Source organism: Rhamphochromis longiceps, linkage group LG6 (assembly GCF_057381845.1).
Source record: "Rhamphochromis longiceps isolate RC_006_pf linkage group LG6, R_longiceps_female_GT1.1, whole genome shotgun sequence".
In the NCBI taxonomy this organism is placed as follows: domain Eukaryota; kingdom Metazoa; phylum Chordata; class Actinopteri; order Cichliformes; family Cichlidae; genus Rhamphochromis; species Rhamphochromis longiceps.
Window position 1 is genome coordinate 10009411 of NC_140562.1, and position 26388 is coordinate 10035798.

The following is a 26388-nucleotide window of genomic DNA, read 5'->3' on the forward strand; positions in this document are numbered from 1 at the left end:
GGTGAGTTTCCCATTCAAATGCATGTAACAGTGAGAAACACACTGTCTTGGCGAAATAAAGCGATTTTCAACCACTTCATATAAATCGCTGTAACTTTTGATAGAAGACTCAGACAAACATGTTTATGGCTTTATCTTATAGAACTCAATATCCCCGTGCTGGGCAAACAGGTTTTGCAGCCGTTTGAGCTAAGATTTTAAAATTATTCACATAATGAAAACCTATACTTTGTTTCAGGCGAGTTTCCCATTCAAATGCATGTAACAGTGAGAAACGCATTGTCTTGGCGAAATAAAGCGTTTTTGAACAACTTCATATAAATCGCTGTAACTTTTGATAGAAGACTCAGACAAACATGTTTATGGCTTTATCTTATAGAACTCAATATCCCCGTGCTGGGCAAACAGAACAGGTTTTGCAGCCGTTTGAGCTAAGATTTTAAAATTATTCACATAATGAAAACCTATACTTTGTTTCAGGCGAGTTTCCCATTCAAATTCATGTAACAGTGAGAAACGCATTGTCTTGGCGAAATAAAGCGTTTTTGAACAACTTCATATAAATCGCTGTAACTTTTGATAGAAGACTCAGACAAACATGTTTATGGCTTTATCTTATAGAACTCAATATCCCCGTGCTGGGCAAACAGGTTTTGCAGCCGTTTGAGCTAAGATTTTAAAATGATTCACATAATGAAAACCTATACTTTGTTTCAGGCGAGTTTCCCATTCAAATGCATGTAACAGTGAGAAACGCATTGTCTTGGCGAAATAAAGCGTTTTTGAACAACTTCATATAAATCGCTGTAACTTTTGATAGAAGACTCAGACAAACATGTTTATGGCTTTATCTTATAGAACTCAATATCCCCGTGCTGGGCAAACAGGTTTTGCAGCCGTTTGAGCTAAGATTTTAAAATTATTCACATAATGAAAACCTATACTTTGTCTCGGGTGAGTTTCCCATTCAAATGCATGTAACAGTGAGAAACACACTGTCTTGGCGAAATAAAGCGATTTTCAACCACTTCATATAAATCGCTGTAACTTTTGATAGAAGACTCAGACAACCATGTTTATGGCTTTATCTTATAGAACTCAATATCCCCGTGCTGGGCAAACAGGTTTTGCAGCCGTTTGAGCTAAGATTTAAAAATTATTCACATAATGAAAACCTATACTTTGTTTCAGGCGAGTTTCCCATTCAAATGCATGTAACAGTGAGAAACGCATTGTCTTGGCGAAATAAAGCGTTTTTGAACAACTTCATATAAATCGCTGTAACTTTTGATAGAAGACTCAGACAAACATGTTTATGGCTTTATCTTATAGAACTCAATATCCCCGTGCTGGGCAAACAGGTTTTGCAGCCGTTTGAGCTAAGATTTTAAAATTATTCACATAATGAAAACCTATACTTTGTCTCGGGTGAGTTTCCCATTCAAATGCATGTAACAGTGAGAAACACACTGTCTTGGCGAAATAAAGCGATTTTCAACCACTTCATATAAATCGCTGTAACTTTTGATAGAAGACTCAGACAACCATGTTTATGGCTTTATCTTATAGAACTCAATATCCCCGTGCTGGGCAAACAGGTTTTGCAGCCGTTTGAGCTAAGATTTTAAAATTATTCACATAATGAAAACCTATACTTTGTTTCAGGCGAGTTTCCCATTCAAATGCATGTAACAGTGAGAAACGCATTGTCTTGGCGAAATAAAGCGTTTTTGAACAACTTCATATAAATCGCTGTAACTTTTGATAGAAGACTCAGACAAACATGTTTATGGCTTTATCTTATAGAACTCAATATCCCCGTGCTGGGCAAACAGGTTTTGCAGCCGTTTGAGCTAAGATTTAAAAATTATTCACATAATGAAAACCTATACTTTGTTTCAGGCGAGTTTCCCATTCAAATGCATGTAACAGTGAGAAACGCATTGTCTTGGCGAAATAAAGCGTTTTTGAACAACTTCATATAAATCGCTGTAACTTTTGATAGAAGACTCAGACAAACATGTTTATGGCTTTATCTTATAGAACTCAATATCCCCGTGCTGGGCAAACAGGTTTTGCAGCCGTTTGAGCTAAGATTTAAAAATTATTCACATAATGAAAACCTATACTTTGTCTCGGGTGAGTTTCCCATTCAAATGCATGTAACAGTGAGAAACGCATTGTCTTGGCGAAATAAAGCGTTTTTGAACAACTTCATATAAATCGCTGTAACTTTTGATAGAAGACTCAGACAAACATGTTTATGGCTTTATCTTATAGAACTCAATATCCCCGTGCTGGGCAAACAGAACAGGTTTTGCAGCCGTTTGAGCTAAGATTTTAAAATTATTCACATAATGAAAACCTATACTTTGTCTCGGGTGAGTTTCCCATTCAAATGCATGTAACAGTGAGAAACACACTGTCTTGGCGAAATAAAGCGATTTTCAACCACTTCATATAAATCGCTGTAACTTTTGATAGAAGACTCAGACAAACATGTTTATGGCTTTATCTTATAGAACTCAATGTCCCCGTGCTGGGCAAACAGGTTTTGCAGCCGTTTGAGCTAAGATTTAAAAATTATTCACATAATGAAAACCTATACTTTGTTTCAGGCGAGTTTCCCATTCAAATGCATGTAACAGTGAGAAACGCATTGTCTTGGCGAAATAAAGCGTTTTTGAACAACTTCATATAAATCGCTGTAACTTTTGATAGAAGACTCAGACAAACATGTTTATGGCTTTATCTTATAGAACTCAATATCCCCGTGCTGGGCAAACAGGTTTTGCAGCCGTTTGAGCTAAGATTTTAAAATTATTCACATAATGAAAACCTATACTTTGTCTCGGGTGAGTTTCCCATTCAAATGCATGTAACAGTGAGAAACACACTGTCTTGGCGAAATAAAGCGATTTTCAACCACTTCATATAAATCGCTGTAACTTTTGATAGAAGACTCAGACAACCATGTTTATGGCTTTATCTTATAGAACTCAATATCCCCGTGCTGGGCAAACAGGTTTTGCAGCCGTTTGAGCTAAGATTTTAAAATTATTCACATAATGAAAACCTATACTTTGTTTCAGGCGAGTTTCCCATTCAAATGCATGTAACAGTGAGAAACGCATTGTCTTGGCGAAATAAAGCGTTTTTGAACAACTTCATATAAATCGCTGTAACTTTTGATAGAAGACTCAGACAAACATGTTTATGGCTTTATCTTATAGAACTCAATATCCCCGTGCTGGGCAAACAGGTTTTGCAGCCGTTTGAGCTAAGATTTTAAAATTATTCACATAATGAAAACCTATACTTTGTCTCGGGTGAGTTTCCCATTCAAATGCATGTAACAGTGAGAAACACACTGTCTTGGCGAAATAAAGCGATTTTCAACCACTTCATATAAATCGCTGTAACTTTTGATAGAAGACTCAGACAACCATGTTTATGGCTTTATCTTATAGAACTCAATATCCCCGTGCTGGGCAAACAGGTTTTGCAGCCGTTTGAGCTAAGATTTTAAAATGATTCACATAATGAAAACCTATACTTTGTTTCAGGCGAGTTTCCCATTCAAATGCATGTAACAGTGAGAAACACACTGTCTTGGCGAAATAAAGCGTTTTTGTACAACTTCATATAAATCGCTGTAACTTTTGATAGAAGACTCAGACAAACATGTTTATGGCTTTATCTTATAGAACTCAATATCCCCGTGCTGGGCAAACAGGTTTTGCAGCCGTTTGAGCTAAGATTTTAAAATGATTCACATAATGAAAACCTATACTTTGTTTCAGGCGAGTTTCCCATTCAAATGCATGTAACAGTGAGAAACGCATTGTCTTGGCGAAATAAAGCGTTTTTGAACAACTTCATATAAATCGCTGTAACTTTTGATAGAAGACTCAGACAAACATGTTTATGGCTTTATCTTATAGAACTCAATATCCCCGTGCTGGGCAAACAGAACAGGTTTTGCAGCCGTTTGAGCTAAGATTTTAAAATTATTCACATAATGAAAACCTATACTTTGTCTCAGGTGAGTTTCCCATTCAAATGCATGTAACAGTGAGAAACACACTGTCTTGGCGAAATAAAGCGATTTTCAACCACTTCATATAAATCGCTGTAACTTTTGATAGAAGACTCAGACAAACATGTTTATGGCTTTATCTTATAGAACTCAATATCCCCGTGCTGGGCAAACAGGTTTTGCAGCCGTTTGAGCTAAGATTTTAAAATTATTCACATAATGAAAACCTATACTTTGTTTCAGGCGAGTTTCCCATTCAAATGCATGTAACAGTGAGAAACGCATTGTCTTGGCGAAATAAAGCGTTTTTGAACAACTTCATATAAATCGCTGTAACTTTTGATAGAAGACTCAGACAAACATGTTTATGGCTTTATCTTATAGAACTCAATATCCCCGTGCTGGGCAAACAGGTTTTGCAGCCGTTTGAGCTAAGATTTAAAAATTATTCACATAATGAAAACCTATACTTTGTTTCAGGCGAGTTTCCCATTCAAATTCATGTAACAGTGAGAAACGCATTGTCTTGGCGAAATAAAGCGTTTTTGAACAACTTCATATAAATCGCTGTAACTTTTGATAGAAGACTCAGACAAACATGTTTATGGCTTTATCTTATAGAACTCAATATCCCCGTGCTGGGCAAACAGAACAGGTTTTGCAGCCGTTTGAGCTAAGATTTTAAAATTATTCACATAATGAAAACCTATACTTTGTTTCAGGCGAGTTTCCCATTCAAATTCATGTAACAGTGAGAAACGCATTGTCTTGGCGAAATAAAGCGTTTTTGAACAACTTCATATAAATCGCTGTAACTTTTGATAGAAGACTCAGACAAACATGTTTATGGCTTTATCTTATAGAACTCAATATCCCCGTGCTGGGCAAACAGGTTTTGCAGCCGTTTGAGCTAAGATTTTAAAATGATTCACATAATGAAAACCTATACTTTGTTTCAGGCGAGTTTCCCATTCAAATGCATGTAACAGTGAGAAACGCATTGTCTTGGCGAAATAAAGCGTTTTTGAACAACTTCATATAAATCGCTGTAACTTTTGATAGAAGACTCAGACAAACATGTTTATGGCTTTATCTTATAGAACTCAATGTCCCCGTGCTGGGCAAACAGGTTTTGCAGCCGTTTGAGCTAAGATTTTAAAATTATTCACATAATGAAAACCTATACTTTGTCTCGGGTGAGTTTCCCATTCAAATGCATGTAACAGTGAGAAACACACTGTCTTGGCGAAATAAAGCGATTTTCAACCACTTCATATAAATCGCTGTAACTTTTGATAGAAGACTCAGACAACCATGTTTATGGCTTTATCTTATAGAACTCAATATCCCCGTGCTGGGCAAACAGGTTTTGCAGCCGTTTGAGCTAAGATTTTAAAATTATTCACATAATGAAAACCTATACTTTGTTTCAGGCGAGTTTCCCATTCAAATGCATGTAACAGTGAGAAACGCATTGTCTTGGCGAAATAAAGCGTTTTTGAACAACTTCATATAAATCGCTGTAACTTTTGATAGAAGACTCAGACAAACATGTTTATGGCTTTATCTTATAGAACTCAATATCCCCGTGCTGGGCAAACAGGTTTTGCAGCCGTTTGAGCTAAGATTTTAAAATTATTCACATAATGAAAACCTATACTTTGTCTCGGGTGAGTTTCCCATTCAAATGCATGTAACAGTGAGAAACACACTGTCTTGGCGAAATAAAGCGATTTTCAACCACTTCATATAAATCGCTGTAACTTTTGATAGAAGACTCAGACAACCATGTTTATGGCTTTATCTTATAGAACTCAATATCCCCGTGCTGGGCAAACAGGTTTTGCAGCCGTTTGAGCTAAGATTTTAAAATTATTCACATAATGAAAACCTATACTTTGTTTCAGGCGAGTTTCCCATTCAAATGCATGTAACAGTGAGAAACGCATTGTCTTGGCGAAATAAAGCGTTTTTGAACAACTTCATATAAATCGCTGTAACTTTTGATAGAAGACTCAGACAAACATGTTTATGGCTTTATCTTATAGAACTCAATATCCCCGTGCTGGGCAAACAGGTTTTGCAGCCGTTTGAGCTAAGATTTAAAAATGATTCACATAATGAAAACCTATACTTTGTTTCAGGCGAGTTTCCCATTCAAATGCATGTAACAGTGAGAAACGCATTGTCTTGGCGAAATAAAGCGTTTTTGAACAACTTCATATAAATCGCTGTAACTTTTGATAGAAGACTCAGACAAACATGTTTATGGCTTTATCTTATAGAACTCAATATCCCCGTGCTGGGCAAACAGAACAGGTTTTGCAGCCGTTTGAGCTAAGATTTTAAAATTATTCACATAATGAAAACCTATACTTTGTCTCGGGTGAGTTTCCCATTCAAATGCATGTAACAGTGAGAAACACACTGTCTTGGCGAAATAAAGCGATTTTCAACCACTTCATATAAATCGCTGTAACTTTTGATAGAAGACTCAGACAAACATGTTTATGGCTTTATCTTATAGAACTCAATATCCCCGTGCTGGGCAAACAGGTTTTGCAGCCGTTTGAGCTAAGATTTTAAAATTATTCACATAATGAAAACCTATACTTTGTTTCAGGCGAGTTTCCCATTCAAATGCATGTAACAGTGAGAAACACACTGTCTTGGCGAAATAAAGCGATTTTCAACCACTTCATATAAATCGCTGTAACTTTTGATAGAAGACTCAGACAACCATGTTTATGGCTTTATCTTATAGAACTCAATATCCCCGTGCTGGGCAAACAGGTTTTGCAGCCGTTTGAGCTAAGATTTTAAAATGATTCACATAATGAAAACCTATACTTTGTTTCAGGCGAGTTTCCCATTCAAATGCATGTAACAGTGAGAAACGCATTGTCTTGGCGAAATAAAGCGTTTTTGAACAACTTCATATAAATCGCTGTAACTTTTGATAGAAGACTCAGACAAACATGTTTATGGCTTTATCTTATAGAACTCAATATCCCCGTGCTGGGCAAACAGAACAGGTTTTGCAGCCGTTTGAGCTAAGATTTTAAAATTATTCACATAATGAAAACCTATACTTTGTCTCGGGTGAGTTTCCCATTCAAATGCATGTAACAGTGAGAAACACACTGTCTTGGCGAAATAAAGCGATTTTCAACCACTTCATATAAATCGCTGTAACTTTTGATAGAAGACTCAGACAAACATGTTTATGGCTTTATCTTATAGAACTCAATGTCCCCGTGCTGGGCAAACAGGTTTTGCAGCCGTTTGAGCTAAGATTTTAAAATTATTCACATAATGAAAACCTATACTTTGTTTCAGGCGAGTTTCCCATTCAAATGCATGTAACAGTGAGAAACGCATTGTCTTGGCGAAATAAAGCGTTTTTGAACAACTTCATATAAATCGCTGTAACTTTTGATAGAAGACTCAGACAAACATGTTTATGGCTTTATCTTATAGAACTCAATATCCCCGTGCTGGGCAAACAGGTTTTGCAGCCGTTTGAGCTAAGATTTAAAAATTATTCACATAATGAAAACCTATACTTTGTTTCAGGCGAGTTTCCCATTCAAATGCATGTAACAGTGAGAAACGCATTGTCTTGGCGAAATAAAGCGTTTTTGAACAACTTCATATAAATCGCTGTAACTTTTGATAGAAGACTCAGACAAACATGTTTATGGCTTTATCTTATAGAACTCAATATCCCCGTGCTGGGCAAACAGAACAGGTTTTGCAGCCGTTTGAGCTAAGATTTTAAAATTATTCACATAATGAAAACCTATACTTTGTCTCGGGTGAGTTTCCCATTCAAATGCATGTAACAGTGAGAAACACACTGTCTTGGCGAAATAAAGCGATTTTCAACCACTTCATATAAATCGCTGTAACTTTTGATAGAAGACTCAGACAAACATGTTTATGGCTTTATCTTATAGAACTCAATATCCCCGTGCTGGGCAAACAGAACAGGTTTTGCAGCCGTTTGAGCTAAGATTTAAAAATTATTCACATAATGAAAACCTATACTTTGTTTCAGGCGAGTTTCCCATTCAAATTCATGTAACAGTGAGAAACGCATTGTCTTGGCGAAATAAAGCGTTTTTGAACAACTTCATATAAATCGCTGTAACTTTTGATAGAAGACTCAGACAAACATGTTTATGGCTTTATCTTATAGAACTCAATATCCCCGTGCTGGGCAAACAGGTTTTGCAGCCGTTTGAGCTAAGATTTTAAAATGATTCACATAATGAAAACCTATACTTTGTTTCAGGCGAGTTTCCCATTCAAATGCATGTAACAGTGAGAAACGCATTGTCTTGGCGAAATAAAGCGTTTTTGAACAACTTCATATAAATCGCTGTAACTTTTGATAGAAGACTCAGACAAACATGTTTATGGCTTTATCTTATAGAACTCAATGTCCCCGTGCTGGGCAAACAGGTTTTGCAGCCGTTTGAGCTAAGATTTAAAAATTATTCACATAATGAAAACCTATACTTTGTTTCAGGCGAGTTTCCCATTCAAATGCATGTAACAGTGAGAAACGCATTGTCTTGGCGAAATAAAGCGTTTTTGAACAACTTCATATAAATCGCTGTAACTTTTGATAGAAGACTCAGACAAACATGTTTATGGCTTTATCTTATAGAACTCAATATCCCCGTGCTGGGCAAACAGGTTTTGCAGCCGTTTGAGCTAAGATTTTAAAATTATTCACATAATGAAAACCTATACTTTGTCTCGGGTGAGTTTCCCATTCAAATGCATGTAACAGTGAGAAACACACTGTCTTGGCGAAATAAAGCGATTTTCAACCACTTCATATAAATCGCTGTAACTTTTGATAGAAGACTCAGACAACCATGTTTATGGCTTTATCTTATAGAACTCAATATCCCCGTGCTGGGCAAACAGGTTTTGCAGCCGTTTGAGCTAAGATTTTAAAATTATTCACATAATGAAAACCTATACTTTGTTTCAGGCGAGTTTCCCATTCAAATGCATGTAACAGTGAGAAACGCATTGTCTTGGCGAAATAAAGCGTTTTTGAACAACTTCATATAAATCGCTGTAACTTTTGATAGAAGACTCAGACAAACATGTTTATGGCTTTATCTTATAGAACTCAATATCCCCGTGCTGGGCAAACAGGTTTTGCAGCCGTTTGAGCTAAGATTTAAAAATGATTCACATAATGAAAACCTATACTTTGTTTCAGGCGAGTTTCCCATTCAAATGCATGTAACAGTGAGAAACGCATTGTCTTGGCGAAATAAAGCGTTTTTGAACAACTTCATATAAATCGCTGTAACTTTTGATAGAAGACTCAGACAAACATGTTTATGGCTTTATCTTATAGAACTCAATATCCCCGTGCTGGGCAAACAGAACAGGTTTTGCAGCCGTTTGAGCTAAGATTTTAAAATTATTCACATAATGAAAACCTATACTTTGTCTCGGGTGAGTTTCCCATTCAAATGCATGTAACAGTGAGAAACACACTGTCTTGGCGAAATAAAGCGATTTTCAACCACTTCATATAAATCGCTGTAACTTTTGATAGAAGACTCAGACAAACATGTTTATGGCTTTATCTTATAGAACTCAATGTCCCCGTGCTGGGCAAACAGGTTTTGCAGCCGTTTGAGCTAAGATTTAAAAATTATTCACATAATGAAAACCTATACTTTGTTTCAGGCGAGTTTCCCATTCAAATGCATGTAACAGTGAGAAACGCATTGTCTTGGCGAAATAAAGCGTTTTTGAACAACTTCATATAAATCGCTGTAACTTTTGATAGAAGACTCAGACAAACATGTTTATGGCTTTATCTTATAGAACTCAATATCCCCGTGCTGGGCAAACAGGTTTTGCAGCCGTTTGAGCTAAGATTTTAAAATTATTCACATAATGAAAACCTATACTTTGTTTCAGGCGAGTTTCCCATTCAAATGCATGTAACAGTGAGAAACGCATTGTCTTGGCGAAATAAAGCGTTTTTGAACAACTTCATATAAATAGCTGTAACTTTTGATAGAAGACTCAGACAAACATGTTTATGGCTTTATCTTATAGAACTCAATATCCCCGTGCTGGGCAAACAGGTTTTGCAGCCGTTTGAGCTAAGATTTAAAAATTATTCACATAATGAAAACCTATACTTTGTTTCAGGCGAGTTTCCCATTCAAATGCATGTAACAGTGAGAAACGCATTGTCTTGGCGAAATAAAGCGTTTTTGAACAACTTCATATAAATCGCTGTAACTTTTGATAGAAGACTCAGACAAACATGTTTATGGCTTTATCTTATAGAACTCAATATCCCCGTGCTGGGCAAACAGAACAGGTTTTGCAGCCGTTTGAGCTAAGATTTTAAAATTATTCACATAATGAAAACCTATACTTTGTCTCGGGTGAGTTTCCCATTCAAATGCATGTAACAGTGAGAAACACACTGTCTTGGCGAAATAAAGCGATTTTCAACCACTTCATATAAATCGCTGTAACTTTTGATAGAAGACTCAGACAAACATGTTTATGGCTTTATCTTATAGAACTCAATATCCCCGTGCTGGGCAAACAGGTTTTGCAGCCGTTTGAGCTAAGATTTTAAAATTATTCACATAATGAAAACCTATACTTTGTTTCAGGCGAGTTTCCCATTCAAATTCATGTAACAGTGAGAAACGCATTGTCTTGGCGAAATAAAGCGTTTTTGAACAACTTCATATAAATCGCTGTAACTTTTGATAGAAGACTCAGACAAACATGTTTATGGCTTTATCTTATAGAACTCAATATCCCCGTGCTGGGCAAACAGGTTTTGCAGCCGTTTGAGCTAAGATTTTAAAATGATTCACATAATGAAAACCTATACTTTGTTTCAGGCGAGTTTCCCATTCAAATGCATGTAACAGTGAGAAACGCATTGTCTTGGCGAAATAAAGCGTTTTTGAACAACTTCATATAAATCGCTGTAACTTTTGATAGAAGACTCAGACAAACATGTTTATCGCTTTATCTTATAGAACTCAATGTCCCCGTGCTGGGCAAACAGGTTTTGCAGCCGTTTGAGCTAAGATTTAAAAATTATTCACATAATGAAAACCTATACTTTGTTTCAGGCGAGTTTCCCATTCAAATGCATGTAACAGTGAGAAACGCATTGTCTTGGCGAAATAAAGCGTTTTTGAACAACTTCATATAAATCGCTGTAACTTTTGATAGAAGACTCAGACAAACATGTTTATGGCTTTATCTTATAGAACTCAATATCCCCGTGCTGGGCAAACAGAACAGGTTTTGCAGCCGTTTGAGCTAAGATTTAAAAATTATTCACATAATGAAAACCTATACTTTGTTTCAGGCGAGTTTCCCATTCAAATGCATGTAACAGTGAGAAACGCATTGTCTTGGCGAAATAAAGCGTTTTTGAACAACTTCATATAAATCGCTGTAACTTTTGATAGAAGACTCAGACAAACATGTTTATGGCTTTATCTTATAGAACTCAATATCCCCGTGCTGGGCAAACAGGTTTTGCAGCCGTTTGAGCTAAGATTTTAAAATTATTCACATAATGAAAACCTATACTTTGTCTCGGGTGAGTTTCCCATTCAAATGCATGTAACAGTGAGAAACACACTGTCTTGGCGAAATAAAGCGATTTTCAACCACTTCATATAAATCGCTGTAACTTTTGATAGAAGACTCAGACAACCATGTTTATGGCTTTATCTTATAGAACTCAATATCCCCGTGCTGGGCAAACAGGTTTTGCAGCCGTTTGAGCTAAGATTTTAAAATTATTCACATAATGAAAACCTATACTTTGTTTCAGGCGAGTTTCCCATTCAAATGCATGTAACAGTGAGAAACGCATTGTCTTGGCGAAATAAAGCGTTTTTGAACAACTTCATATAAATCGCTGTAACTTTTGATAGAAGACTCAGACAAACATGTTTATGGCTTTATCTTATAGAACTCAATATCCCCGTGCTGGGCAAACAGAACAGGTTTTGCAGCCGTTTGAGCTAAGATTTTAAAATTATTCACATAATGAAAACCTATACTTTGTCTCGGGTGAGTTTCCCATTCAAATGCATGTAACAGTGAGAAACACACTGTCTTGGCGAAATAAAGCGATTTTCAACCACTTCATATAAATCGCTGTAACTTTTGATAGAAGACTCAGACAAACATGTTTATGGCTTTATCTTATAGAACTCAATGTCCCCGTGCTGGGCAAACAGGTTTTGCAGCCGTTTGAGCTAAGATTTAAAAATTATTCACATAATGAAAACCTATACTTTGTTTCAGGCGAGTTTCCCATTCAAATGCATGTAACAGTGAGAAACGCATTGTCTTGGCGAAATAAAGCGTTTTTGAACAACTTCATATAAATCGCTGTAACTTTTGATAGAAGACTCAGACAAACATGTTTATGGCTTTATCTTATAGAACTCAATATCCCCGTGCTGGGCAAACAGGTTTTGCAGCCGTTTGAGCTAAGATTTTAAAATTATTCACATAATGAAAACCTATACTTTGTCTCGGGTGAGTTTCCCATTCAAATGCATGTAACAGTGAGAAACACACTGTCTTGGCGAAATAAAGCGATTTTCAACCACTTCATATAAATCGCTGTAACTTTTGATAGAAGACTCAGACAACCATGTTTATGGCTTTATCTTATAGAACTCAATATCCCCGTGCTGGGCAAACAGGTTTTGCAGCCGTTTGAGCTAAGATTTTAAAATTATTCACATAATGAAAACCTATACTTTGTTTCAGGCGAGTTTCCAATTCAAATGCATGTAACAGTGAGAAACGCATTGTCTTGGCGAAATAAAGCGTTTTTGAACAACTTCATATAAATCGCTGTAACTTTTGATAGAAGACTCAGACAAACATGTTTATGGCTTTATCTTATAGAACTCAATATCCCCGTGCTGGGCAAACAGGTTTTGCAGCCGTTTGAGCTAAGATTTAAAAATTATTCACATAATGAAAACCTATACTTTGTTTCAGGCGAGTTTCCCATTCAAATGCATGTAACAGTGAGAAACGCATTGTCTTGGCGAAATAAAGCGTTTTTGAACAACTTCATATAAATCGCTGTAACTTTTGATAGAAGACTCAGACAAACATGTTTATGGCTTTATCTTATAGAACTCAATATCCCCGTGCTGGGCAAACAGAACAGGTTTTGCAGCCGTTTGAGCTAAGATTTTAAAATTATTCACATAATGAAAACCTATACTTTGTCTCGGGTGAGTTTCCCATTCAAATGCATGTAACAGTGAGAAACACACTGTCTTGGCGAAATAAAGCGATTTTCAACCACTTCATATAAATCGCTGTAACTTTTGATAGAAGACTCAGACAAACATGTTTATGGCTTTATCTTATAGAACTCAATATCCCCGTGCTGGGCAAACAGGTTTTGCAGCCGTTTGAGCTAAGATTTTAAAATTATTCACATAATGAAAACCTATACTTTGTTTCAGGCGAGTTTCCCATTCAAATTCATGTAACAGTGAGAAACGCATTGTCTTGGCGAAATAAAGCGTTTTTGAACAACTTCATATAAATCGCTGTAACTTTTGATAGAAGACTCAGACAAACATGTTTATGGCTTTATCTTATAGAACTCAATATCCCCGTGCTGGGCAAACAGGTTTTGCAGCCGTTTGAGCTAAGATTTAAAAATGATTCACATAATGAAAACCTATACTTTGTTTCAGGCGAGTTTCCCATTCAAATGCATGTAACAGTGAGAAACGCATTGTCTTGGCGAAATAAAGCGTTTTTGAACAACTTCATATAAATCGCTGTAACTTTTGATAGAAGACTCAGACAAACATGTTTATGGCTTTATCTTATAGAACTCAATATCCCCGTGCTGGGCAAACAGAACAGGTTTTGCAGCCGTTTGAGCTAAGATTTTAAAATTATTCACATAATGAAAACCTATACTTTGTCTCGGGTGAGTTTCCCATTCAAATGCATGTAACAGTGAGAAACACACTGTCTTGGCGAAATAAAGCGATTTTCAACCACTTCATATAAATCGCTGTAACTTTTGATAGAAGACTCAGACAAACATGTTTATGGCTTTATCTTATAGAACTCAATGTCCCCGTGCTGGGCAAACAGGTTTTGCAGCCGTTTGAGCTAAGATTTAAAAATTATTCACATAATGAAAACCTATACTTTGTTTCAGGCGAGTTTCCCATTCAAATGCATGTAACAGTGAGAAACGCATTGTCTTGGCGAAATAAAGCGTTTTTGAACAACTTCATATAAATCGCTGTAACTTTTGATAGAAGACTCAGACAAACATGTTTATGGCTTTATCTTATAGAACTCAATATCCCCGTGCTGGGCAAACAGAACAGGTTTTGCAGCCGTTTGAGCTAAGATTTTAAAATTATTCACATAATGAAAACCTATACTTTGTCTCGGGTGAGTTTCCCATTCAAATGCATGTAACAGTGAGAAACACACTGTCTTGGCGAAATAAAGCGATTTTCAACCACTTCATATAAATCGCTGTAACTTTTGATAGAAGACTCAGACAAACATGTTTATGGCTTTATCTTATAGAACTCAATATCCCCGTGCTGGGCAAACAGGTTTTGCAGCCGTTTGAGCTAAGATTTTAAAATTATTCACATAATGAAAACCTATACTTTGTTTCAGGCGAGTTTCCCATTCAAATTCATGTAACAGTGAGAAACGCATTGTCTTGGCGAAATAAAGCGTTTTTGAACAACTTCATATAAATCGCTGTAACTTTTGATAGAAGACTCAGACAAACATGTTTATGGCTTTATCTTATAGAACTCAATATCCCCGTGCTGGGCAAACAGGTTTTGCAGCCGTTTGAGCTAAGATTTAAAAATGATTCACATAATGAAAACCTATACTTTGTTTCAGGCGAGTTTCCCATTCAAATGCATGTAACAGTGAGAAACGCATTGTCTTGGCGAAATAAAGCGTTTTTGAACAACTTCATATAAATCGCTGTAACTTTTGATAGAAGACTCAGACAAACATGTTTATGGCTTTATCTTATAGAACTCAATATCCCCGTGCTGGGCAAACAGAACAGGTTTTGCAGCCGTTTGAGCTAAGATTTTAAAATTATTCACATAATGAAAACCTATACTTTGTCTCGGGTGAGTTTCCCATTCAAATGCATGTAACAGTGAGAAACACACTGTCTTGGCGAAATAAAGCGATTTTCAACCACTTCATATAAATCGCTGTAACTTTTGATAGAAGACTCAGACAAACATGTTTATGGCTTTATCTTATAGAACTCAATGTCCCCGTGCTGGGCAAACAGGTTTTGCAGCCGTTTGAGCTAAGATTTAAAAATTATTCACATAATGAAAACCTATACTTTGTTTCAGGCGAGTTTCCCATTCAAATGCATGTAACAGTGAGAAACGCATTGTCTTGGCGAAATAAAGCGTTTTTGAACAACTTCATATAAATCGCTGTAACTTTTGATAGAAGACTCAGACAAACATGTTTATGGCTTTATCTTATAGAACTCAATATCCCCGTGCTGGGCAAACAGGTTTTGCAGCCGTTTGAGCTAAGATTTTAAAATTATTCACATAATGAAAACCTATACTTTGTCTCGGGTGAGTTTCCCATTCAAATGCATGTAACAGTGAGAAACACACTGTCTTGGCGAAATAAAGCGATTTTCAACCACTTCATATAAATCGCTGTAACTTTTGATAGAAGACTCAGACAACCATGTTTATGGCTTTATCTTATAGAACTCAATATCCCCGTGCTGGGCAAACAGGTTTTGCAGCCGTTTGAGCTAAGATTTTAAAATTATTCACATAATGAAAACCTATACTTTGTTTCAGGCGAGTTTCCAATTCAAATGCATGTAACAGTGAGAAACGCATTGTCTTGGCGAAATAAAGCGTTTTTGAACAACTTCATATAAATCGCTGTAACTTTTGATAGAAGACTCAGACAAACATGTTTATGGCTTTATCTTATAGAACTCAATATCCCCGTGCTGGGCAAACAGGTTTTGCAGCCGTTTGAGCTAAGATTTAAAAATTATTCACATAATGAAAACCTATACTTTGTTTCAGGCGAGTTTCCCATTCAAATGCATGTAACAGTGAGAAACGCATTGTCTTGGCGAAATAAAGCGTTTTTGAACAACTTCATATAAATCGCTGTAACTTTTGATAGAAGACTCAGACAAACATGTTTATGGCTTTATCTTATAGAACTCAATATCCCCGTGCTGGGCAAACAGAACAGGTTTTGCAGCCGTTTGAGCTAAGATTTTAAAATTATTCACATAATGAAAACCTATACTTTGTCTCGGGTGAGTTTCCCATTCAAATGCATGTAACAGTGAGAAACACACTGTCTTGGCGAAATAAAGCGATTTTCAACCACTTCATATAAATCGCTGTAACTTTTGATAGAAGACTCAGACAAACATGTTTATGGCTTTATCTTATAGAACTCAATATCCCCGTGCTGGGCAAACAGGTTTTGCAGCCGTTTGAGCTAAGATTTTAAAATTATTCACATAATGAAAACCTATACTTTGTTTCAGGCGAGTTTCCCATTCAAATTCATGTAACAGTGAGAAACGCATTGTCTTGGCGAAATAAAGCGTTTTTGAACAACTTCATATAAATCGCTGTAACTTTTGATAGAAGACTCAGACAAACATGTTTATGGCTTTATCTTATAGAACTCAATATCCCCGTGCTGGGCAAACAGGTTTTGCAGCCGTTTGAGCTAAGATTTTAAAATGATTCACATAATGAAAACCTATACTTTGTTTCAGGCGAGTTTCCCATTCAAATGCATGTAACAGTGAGAAACGCATTGTCTTGGCGAAATAAAGCGTTTTTGAACAACTTCATATAAATCGCTGTAACTTTTGATAGAAGACTCAGACAAACATGTTTATGGCTTTATCTTATAGAACTCAATGTCCCCGTGCTGGGCAAACAGGTTTTGCAGCCGTTTGAGCTAAGATTTAAAAATTATTCACATAATGAAAACCTATACTTTGTTTCAGGCGAGTTTCCCATTCAAATGCATGTAACAGTGAGAAACGCATTGTCTTGGCGAAATAAAGCGTTTTTGAACAACTTCATATAAATCGCTGTAACTTTTGATAGAAGACTCAGACAAACATGTTTATGGCTTTATCTTATAGAACTCAATATCCCCGTGCTGGGCAAACAGGTTTTGCAGCCGTTTGAGCTAAGATTTTAAAATTATTCACATAATGAAAACCTATACTTTGTCTCGGGTGAGTTTCCCATTCAAATGCATGTAACAGTGAGAAACACACTGTCTTGGCGAAATAAAGCGATTTTCAACCACTTCATATAAATCGCTGTAACTTTTGATAGAAGACTCAGACAACCATGTTTATGGCTTTATCTTATAGAACTCAATATCCCCGTGCTGGGCAAACAGGTTTTGCAGCCGTTTGAGCTAAGATTTTAAAATTATTCACATAATGAAAACCTATACTTTGTTTCAGGCGAGTTTCCCATTCAAATGCATGTAACAGTGAGAAACGCATTGTCTTGGCGAAATAAAGCGTTTTTGAACAACTTCATATAAATCGCTGTAACTTTTGATAGAAGACTCAGACAAACATGTTTATGACTTTATCTTATAGAACTCAATATCCCCGTGCTGGGCAAACAGGTTTTGCAGCCGTTTGAGCTAAGATTTAAAAATGATTCACATAATGAAAACCTATACTTTGTTTCAGGCGAGTTTCCCATTCAAATGCATGTAACAGTGAGAAACGCATTGTCTTGGCGAAATAAAGCGTTTTTGAACAACTTCATATAAATCGCTGTAACTTTTGATAGAAGACTCAGACAAACATGTTTATGGCTTTATCTTATAGAACTCAATATCCCCGTGCTGGGCAAACAGAACAGGTTTTGCAGCCGTTTGAGCTAAGATTTTAAAATTATTCACATAATGAAAACCTATACTTTGTCTCGGGTGAGTTTCCCATTCAAATGCATGTAACAGTGAGAAACACACTGTCTTGGCGAAATAAAGCGATTTTCAACCACTTCATATAAATCGCTGTAACTTTTGATAGAAGACTCAGACAAACATGTTTATGGCTTTATCTTATAGAACTCAATGTCCCCGTGCTGGGCAAACAGGTTTTGCAGCCGTTTGAGCTAAGATTTAAAAATTATTCACATAATGAAAACCTATACTTTGTTTCAGGCGAGTTTCCCATTCAAATGCATGTAACAGTGAGAAACGCATTGTCTTGGCGAAATAAAGCGTTTTTGAACAACTTCATATAAATCGCTGTAACTTTTGATAGAAGACTCAGACAAACATGTTTATGGCTTTATCTTATAGAACTCAATATCCCCGTGCTGGGCAAACAGGTTTTGCAGCCGTTTGAGCTAAGATTTTAAAATTATTCACATAATGAAAACCTATACTTTGTCTCGGGTGAGTTTCCCATTCAAATGCATGTAACAGTGAGAAACACACTGTCTTGGCGAAATAAAGCGATTTTCAACCACTTCATATAAATCGCTGTAACTTTTGATAGAAGACTCAGACAACCATGTTTATGGCTTTATCTTATAGAACTCAATATCCCCGTGCTGGGCAAACAGGTTTTGCAGCCGTTTGAGCTAAGATTTTAAAATTATTCACATAATGAAAACCTATACTTTGTTTCAGGCGAGTTTCCAATTCAAATGCATGTAACAGTGAGAAACGCATTGTCTTGGCGAAATAAAGCGTTTTTGAACAACTTCATATAAATCGCTGTAACTTTTGATAGAAGACTCAGACAAACATGTTTATGGCTTTATCTTATAGAACTCAATATCCCCGTGCTGGGCAAACAGGTTTTGCAGCCGTTTGAGCTAAGATTTAAAAATTATTCACATAATGAAAACCTATACTTTGTTTCAGGCGAGTTTCCCATTCAAATGCATGTAACAGTGAGAAACGCATTGTCTTGGCGAAATAAAGCGTTTTTGAACAACTTCATATAAATCGCTGTAACTTTTGATAGAAGACTCAGACAAACATGTTTATGGCTTTATCTTATAGAACTCAATATCCCCGTGCTGGGCAAACAGAACAGGTTTTGCAGCCGTTTGAGCTAAGATTTTAAAATTATTCACATAATGAAAACCTATACTTTGTCTCGGGTGAGTTTCCCATTCAAATGCATGTAACAGTGAGAAACACACTGTCTTGGCGAAATAAAGCGATTTTCAACCACTTCATATAAATCGCTGTAACTTTTGATAGAAGACTCAGACAAACATGTTTATGGCTTTATCTTATAGAACTCAATATCCCCGTGCTGGGCAAACAGGTTTTGCAGCCGTTTGAGCTAAGATTTTAAAATTATTCACATAATGAAAACCTATACTTTGTTTCAGGCGAGTTTCCCATTCAAATTCATGTAACAGTGAGAAACGCATTGTCTTGGCGAAATAAAGCGTTTTTGAACAACTTCATATAAATCGCTGTAACTTTTGATAGAAGACTCAGACAAACATGTTTATGGCTTTATCTTATAGAACTCAATATCCCCGTGCTGGGCAAACAGGTTTTGCAGCCGTTTGAGCTAAGATTTTAAAATGATTCACATAATGAAAACCTATACTTTGTTTCAGGCGAGTTTCCCATTCAAATGCATGTAACAGTGAGAAACGCATTGTCTTGGCGAAATAAAGCGTTTTTGAACAACTTCATATAAATCGCTGTAACTTTTGATAGAAGACTCAGACAAACATGTTTATGGCTTTATCTTATAGAACTCAATGTCCCCGTGCTGGGCAAACAGGTTTTGCAGCCGTTTGAGCTAAGATTTAAAAATTATTCACATAATGAAAACCTATACTTTGTTTCAGGCGAGTTTCCCATTCAAATGCATGTAACAGTGAGAAACGCATTGTCTTGGCGAAATAAAGCGATTTTCAACCACTTCATATAAATCGCTGTAACTTTTGATAGAAGACTCAGACAAACATGTTTATGGCTTTATCTTATAGAACTCAATATCCCCGTGCTGGGCAAACAGGTTTTGCAGCCGTTTGAGCTAAGATTTTAAAATTATTCACATAATGAAAACCTATACTTTGTCTCGGGTGAGTTTCCCATTCAAATGCATGTAACAGTGAGAAACACACTGTCTTGGCGAAATAAAGCGATTTTCAACCACTTCATATAAATCGCTGTAACTTTTGATAGAAGACTCAGACAAACATGTTTATGGCTTTATCTTATAGAACTCAATATCCCCGTGCTGGGCAAACAGAACAGGTTTTGCAGCCGTTTGAGCTAAGATTTAAAAATTATTCACATAATGAAAACCTATACTTTGTTTCAGGCGAGTTTCCCATTCAAATTCATGTAACAGTGAGAAACGCATTGTCTTGGCGAAATAAAGCGTTTTTGAACAACTTCATATAAATCGCTGTAACTTTTGATAGAAGACTCAGACAAACATGTTTATGGCTTTATCTTATAGAACTCAATATCCCCGTGCTGGGCAAACAGGTTTTGCAGCCGTTTGAGCTAAGATTTAAAAATTATTCACATAATGAAAACCTATACTTTGTTTCAGGCGAGTTTCCCATTCAAATGCATGTAACAGTGAGAAACGCATTGTCTTGGCGAAATAAAGCGTTTTTGAACAACTTCATATAAATCGCTGTAACTTTTGATAGAAGACTCAGACAAACATGTTTATGGCTTTATCTTATAGAACTCAATATCCCCGTGCTGGGCAAACAGGTTTTGCAGCCGTTTGAGCTAAGATTTAAAAATGATTCACATAATGAAAACCTATACTTTGTTTCAGGCGAGTTTCCCATTCAAATGCATGTAACAGTGAGAAACGCATTGTCTTGGCGAAATAAAGCGTTTTTGAACAACTTCATATAAATCGCTGTAACTTTTGATAGAAGACTCAGACAAACATGTTTATGGCTTTATCTTATAGAACTCAATATCCCCGTGCTGGGCAAACAGAACAGGTTTTGCAGCCGTTTGAGCTAAGATTTTAAAATTATTCACATAATGAAAACCTATACTTTGTCTCGGGTGAGTTTCCCATTCAAATGCATGTAACAGTGAGAAACACACTGTCTTGGCGAAATAAAGCGATTTTCAACCACTTCATATAAATCGCTGTAACTTTTGATAGAAGACTCAGACAACCATGTTTATGGCTTTATCTTATAGAACTCAATATCCCCGTGCTGGGCAAACAGGTTTTGCAGCCGTTTGAGCTAAGATTTTAAAATTATTCACATAATGAAAACCTATACTTTGTTTCAGGCGAGTTTCCCATTCAAATGCATGTAACAGTGAGAAACGCATTGTCTTGGCGAAATAAAGCGTTTTTGAACAACTTCATATAAATCGCTGTAACTTTTGATAGAAGACTCAGACAAACATGTTTATGGCTTTATCTTATAGAACTCAATATCCCCGTGCTGGGCAAACAGGTTTTGCAGCCGTTTGAGCTAAGATTTAAAAATGATTCACATAATGAAAACCTATACTTTGTTTCAGGCGAGTTTCCCATTCAAATGCATGTAACAGTGAGAAACGCATTGTCTTGGCGAAATAAAGCGTTTTTGAACAACTTCATATAAATCGCTGTAACTTTTGATAGAAGACTCAGACAAACATGTTTATGGCTTTATCTTATAGAACTCAATATCCCCGTGCTGGGCAAACAGAACAGGTTTTGCAGCCGTTTGAGCTAAGATTTTAAAATTATTCACATAATGAAAACCTATACTTTGTCTCGGGTGAGTTTCCCATTCAAATGCATGTAACAGTGAGAAACACACTGTCTTGGCGAAATAAAGCGATTTTCAACCACTTCATATAAATCGCTGTAACTTTTGATAGAAGACTCAGACAAACATGTTTATGGCTTTATCTTATAGAACTCAATGTCCCCGTGCTGGGCAAACAGGTTTTGCAGCCGTTTGAGCTAAGATTTAAAAATTATTCACATAATGAAAACCTATACTTTGTTTCAGGCGAGTTTCCCATTCAAATGCATGTAACAGTGAGAAACGCATTGTCTTGGCGAAATAAAGCGTTTTTGAACAACTTCATATAAATCGCTGTAACTTTTGATAGAAGACTCAGACAAACATGTTTATGGCTTTATCTTATAGAACTCAATATCCCCGTGCTGGGCAAACAGGTTTTGCAGCCGTTTGAGCTAAGATTTTAAAATTATTCACATAATGAAAACCTATACTTTGTCTCGGGTGAGTTTCCCATTCAAATGCATGTAACAGTGAGAAACACACTGTCTTGGCGAAATAAAGCGATTTTCAACCACTTCATATAAATCGCTGTAACTTTTGATAGAAGACTCAGACAACCATGTTTATGGCTTTATCTTATAGAACTCAATATCCCCGTGCTGGGCAAACAGGTTTTGCAGCCGTTTGAGCTAAGATTTTAAAATTATTCACATAATGAAAACCTATACTTTGTTTCAGGCGAGTTTCCAATTCAAATGCATGTAACAGTGAGAAACGCATTGTCTTGGCGAAATAAAGCGTTTTTGAACAACTTCATATAAATCGCTGTAACTTTTGATAGAAGACTCAGACAAACATGTTTATGGCTTTATCTTATAGAACTCAATATCCCCGTGCTGGGCAAACAGGTTTTGCAGCCGTTTGAGCTAAGATTTAAAAATTATTCACATAATGAAAACCTATACTTTGTTTCAGGCGAGTTTCCCATTCAAATGCATGTAACAGTGAGAAACGCATTGTCTTGGCGAAATAAAGCGTTTTTGAACAACTTCATATAAATCGCTGTAACTTTTGATAGAAGACTCAGACAAACATGTTTATGGCTTTATCTTATAGAACTCAATATCCCCGTGCTGGGCAAACAGAACAGGTTTTGCAGCCGTTTGAGCTAAGATTTTAAAATTATTCACATAATGAAAACCTATACTTTGTCTCGGGTGAGTTTCCCATTCAAATGCATGTAACAGTGAGAAACACACTGTCTTGGCGAAATAAAGCGATTTTCAACCACTTCATATAAATCGCTGTAACTTTTGATAGAAGACTCAGACAAACATGTTTATGGCTTTATCTTATAGAACTCAATATCCCCGTGCTGGGCAAACAGGTTTTGCAGCCGTTTGAGCTAAGATTTTAAAATTATTCACATAATGAAAACCTATACTTTGTTTCAGGCGAGTTTCCCATTCAAATTCATGTAACAGTGAGAAACGCATTGTCTTGGCGAAATAAAGCGTTTTTGAACAACTTCATATAAATCGCTGTAACTTTTGATAGAAGACTCAGACAAACATGTTTATGGCTTTATCTTATAGAACTCAATATCCCCGTGCTGGGCAAACAGGTTTTGCAGCCGTTTGAGCTAAGATTTTAAAATGATTCACATAATGAAAACCTATACTTTGTTTCAGGCGAGTTTCCCATTCAAATGCATGTAACAGTGAGAAACGCATTGTCTTGGCGAAATAAAGCGTTTTTGAACAACTTCATATAAATCGCTGTAACTTTTGATAGAAGACTCAGACAAACATGTTTATGGCTTTATCTTATAGAACTCAATGTCCCCGTGCTGGGCAAACAGGTTTTGCAGCCGTTTGAGCTAAGATTTAAAAATTATTCACATAATGAAAACCTATACTTTGTTTCAGGCGAGTTTCCCATTCAAATGCATGTAACAGTGAGAAACGCATTGTCTTGGCGAAATAAAGCGTTTTTGAACAACTTCATATAAATCGCTGTAACTTTTGATAGAAGACTCAGACAAACATGTTTATGGCTTTATCTTATAGAACTCAATATCCCCGTGCTGGGCAAACAGGTTTTGCAGCCGTTTGAGCTAAGATTTTAAAATTATTCACATAATGAAAACCTATACTTTGTCTCGGGTGAGTTTCCCATTCAAATGCATGTAACAGTGAGAAACACACTGTCTTGGCGAAATAAAGCGATTTTCAACCACTTCATATAAATCGCTGTAACTTTTGATAGAAGACTCAGACAACCATGTTTATGGCTTTATCTTATAGAACTCAATATCCCCGTGCTGGGCAAACAGGTTTTGCAGCCGTTTGAGCTAAGATTTTAAAATTATTCACATAATGAAAACCTATACTTTGTTTCAGGCGAGTTTCCCATTCAAATGCATGTAACAGTGAGAAACGCATTGTCTTGGCGAAATAAAGCGTTTTTGAACAACTTCATATAAATCGCTGTAACTTTTGATAGAAGACTCAGACAAACATGTTTATGGCTTTATCTTATAGAACTCAATATCCCCGTGCTGGGCAAACAGGTTTTGCAGCCGTTTGAGCTAAGATTTAAAAATGATTCACATAATGAAAACCTATACTTTGTTTCAGGCGAGTTTCCCATTCAAATGCATGTAACAGTGAGAAACGCATTGTCTTGGCGAAATAAAGCGTTTTTGAACAACTTCATATAAATCGCTGTAACTTTTGATAGAAGACTCAGACAAACATGTTTATGGCTTTATCTTATAGAACTCAATATCCCCGTGCTGGGCAAACAGAACAGGTTTTGCAGCCGTTTGAGCTAAGATTTTAAAATTATTCACATAATGAAAACCTATACTTTGTCTCGGGTGAGTTTCCCATTCAAATGCATGTAACAGTGAGAAACACACTGTCTTGGCGAAATAAAGCGATTTTCAACCACTTCATATAAATCGCTGTAACTTTTGATAGAAGACTCAGACAAACATGTTTATGGCTTTATCTTATAGAACTCAATGTCCCCGTGCTGGGCAAACAGGTTTTGCAGCCGTTTGAGCTAAGATTTAAAAATTATTCACATAATGAAAACCTATACTTTGTTTCAGGCGAGTTTCCCATTCAAATGCATGTAACAGTGAGAAACGCATTGTCTTGGCGAAATAAAGCGTTTTTGAACAACTTCATATAAATCGCTGTAACTTTTGATAGAAGACTCAGACAAACATGTTTATGGCTTTATCTTATAGAACTCAATATCCCCGTGCTGGGCAAACAGAACAGGTTTTGCAGCCGTTTGAGCTAAGATTTTAAAATTATTCACATAATGAAAACCTATACTTTGTCTCGGGTGAGTTTCCCATTCAAATGCATGTAACAGTGAGAAACACACTGTCTTGGCGAAATAAAGCGATTTTCAACCACTTCATATAAATCGCTGTAACTTTTGATAGAAGACTCAGACAAACATGTTTATGGCTTTATCTTATAGAACTCAATATCCCCGTGCTGGGCAAACAGGTTTTGCAGCCGTTTGAGCTAAGATTTTAAAATTATTCACATAATGAAAACCTATACTTTGTTTCAGGCGAGTTTCCCATTCAAATTCATGTAACAGTGAGAAACGCATTGTCTTGGCGAAATAAAGCGTTTTTGAACAACTTCATATAAATCGCTGTAACTTTTGATAGAAGACTCAGACAAACATGTTTATGGCTTTATCTTATAGAACTCAATATCCCCGTGCTGGGCAAACAGGTTTTGCAGCCGTTTGAGCTAAGATTTTAAAATGATTCACATAATGAAAACCTATACTTTGTTTCAGGCGAGTTTCCCATTCAAATGCATGTAACAGTGAGAAACGCATTGTCTTGGCGAAATAAAGCGTTTTTGAACAACTTCATATAAATCGCTGTAACTTTTGATAGAAGACTCAGACAAACATGTTTATGGCTTTATCTTATAGAACTCAATGTCCCCGTGCTGGGCAAACAGGTTTTGCAGCCGTTTGAGCTAAGATTTAAAAATTATTCACATAATGAAAACCTATACTTTGTTTCAGGCGAGTTTCCCATTCAAATGCATGTAACAGTGAGAAACGCATTGTCTTGGCGAAATAAAGCGATTTTCAACCACTTCATATAAATCGCTGTAACTTTTGATAGAAGACTCAGACAAACATGTTTATGGCTTTATCTTATAGAACTCAATATCCCCGTGCTGGGCAAACAGGTTTTGCAGCCGTTTGAGCTAAGATTTTAAAATTATTCACATAATGAAAACCTATACTTTGTCTCGGGTGAGTTTCCCATTCAAATGCATGTAACAGTGAGAAACACACTGTCTTGGCGAAATAAAGCGATTTTCAACCACTTCATATAAATCGCTGTAACTTTTGATAGAAGACTCAGACAAACATGTTTATGGCTTTATCTTATAGAACTCAATATCCCCGTGCTGGGCAAACAGAACAGGTTTTGCAGCCGTTTGA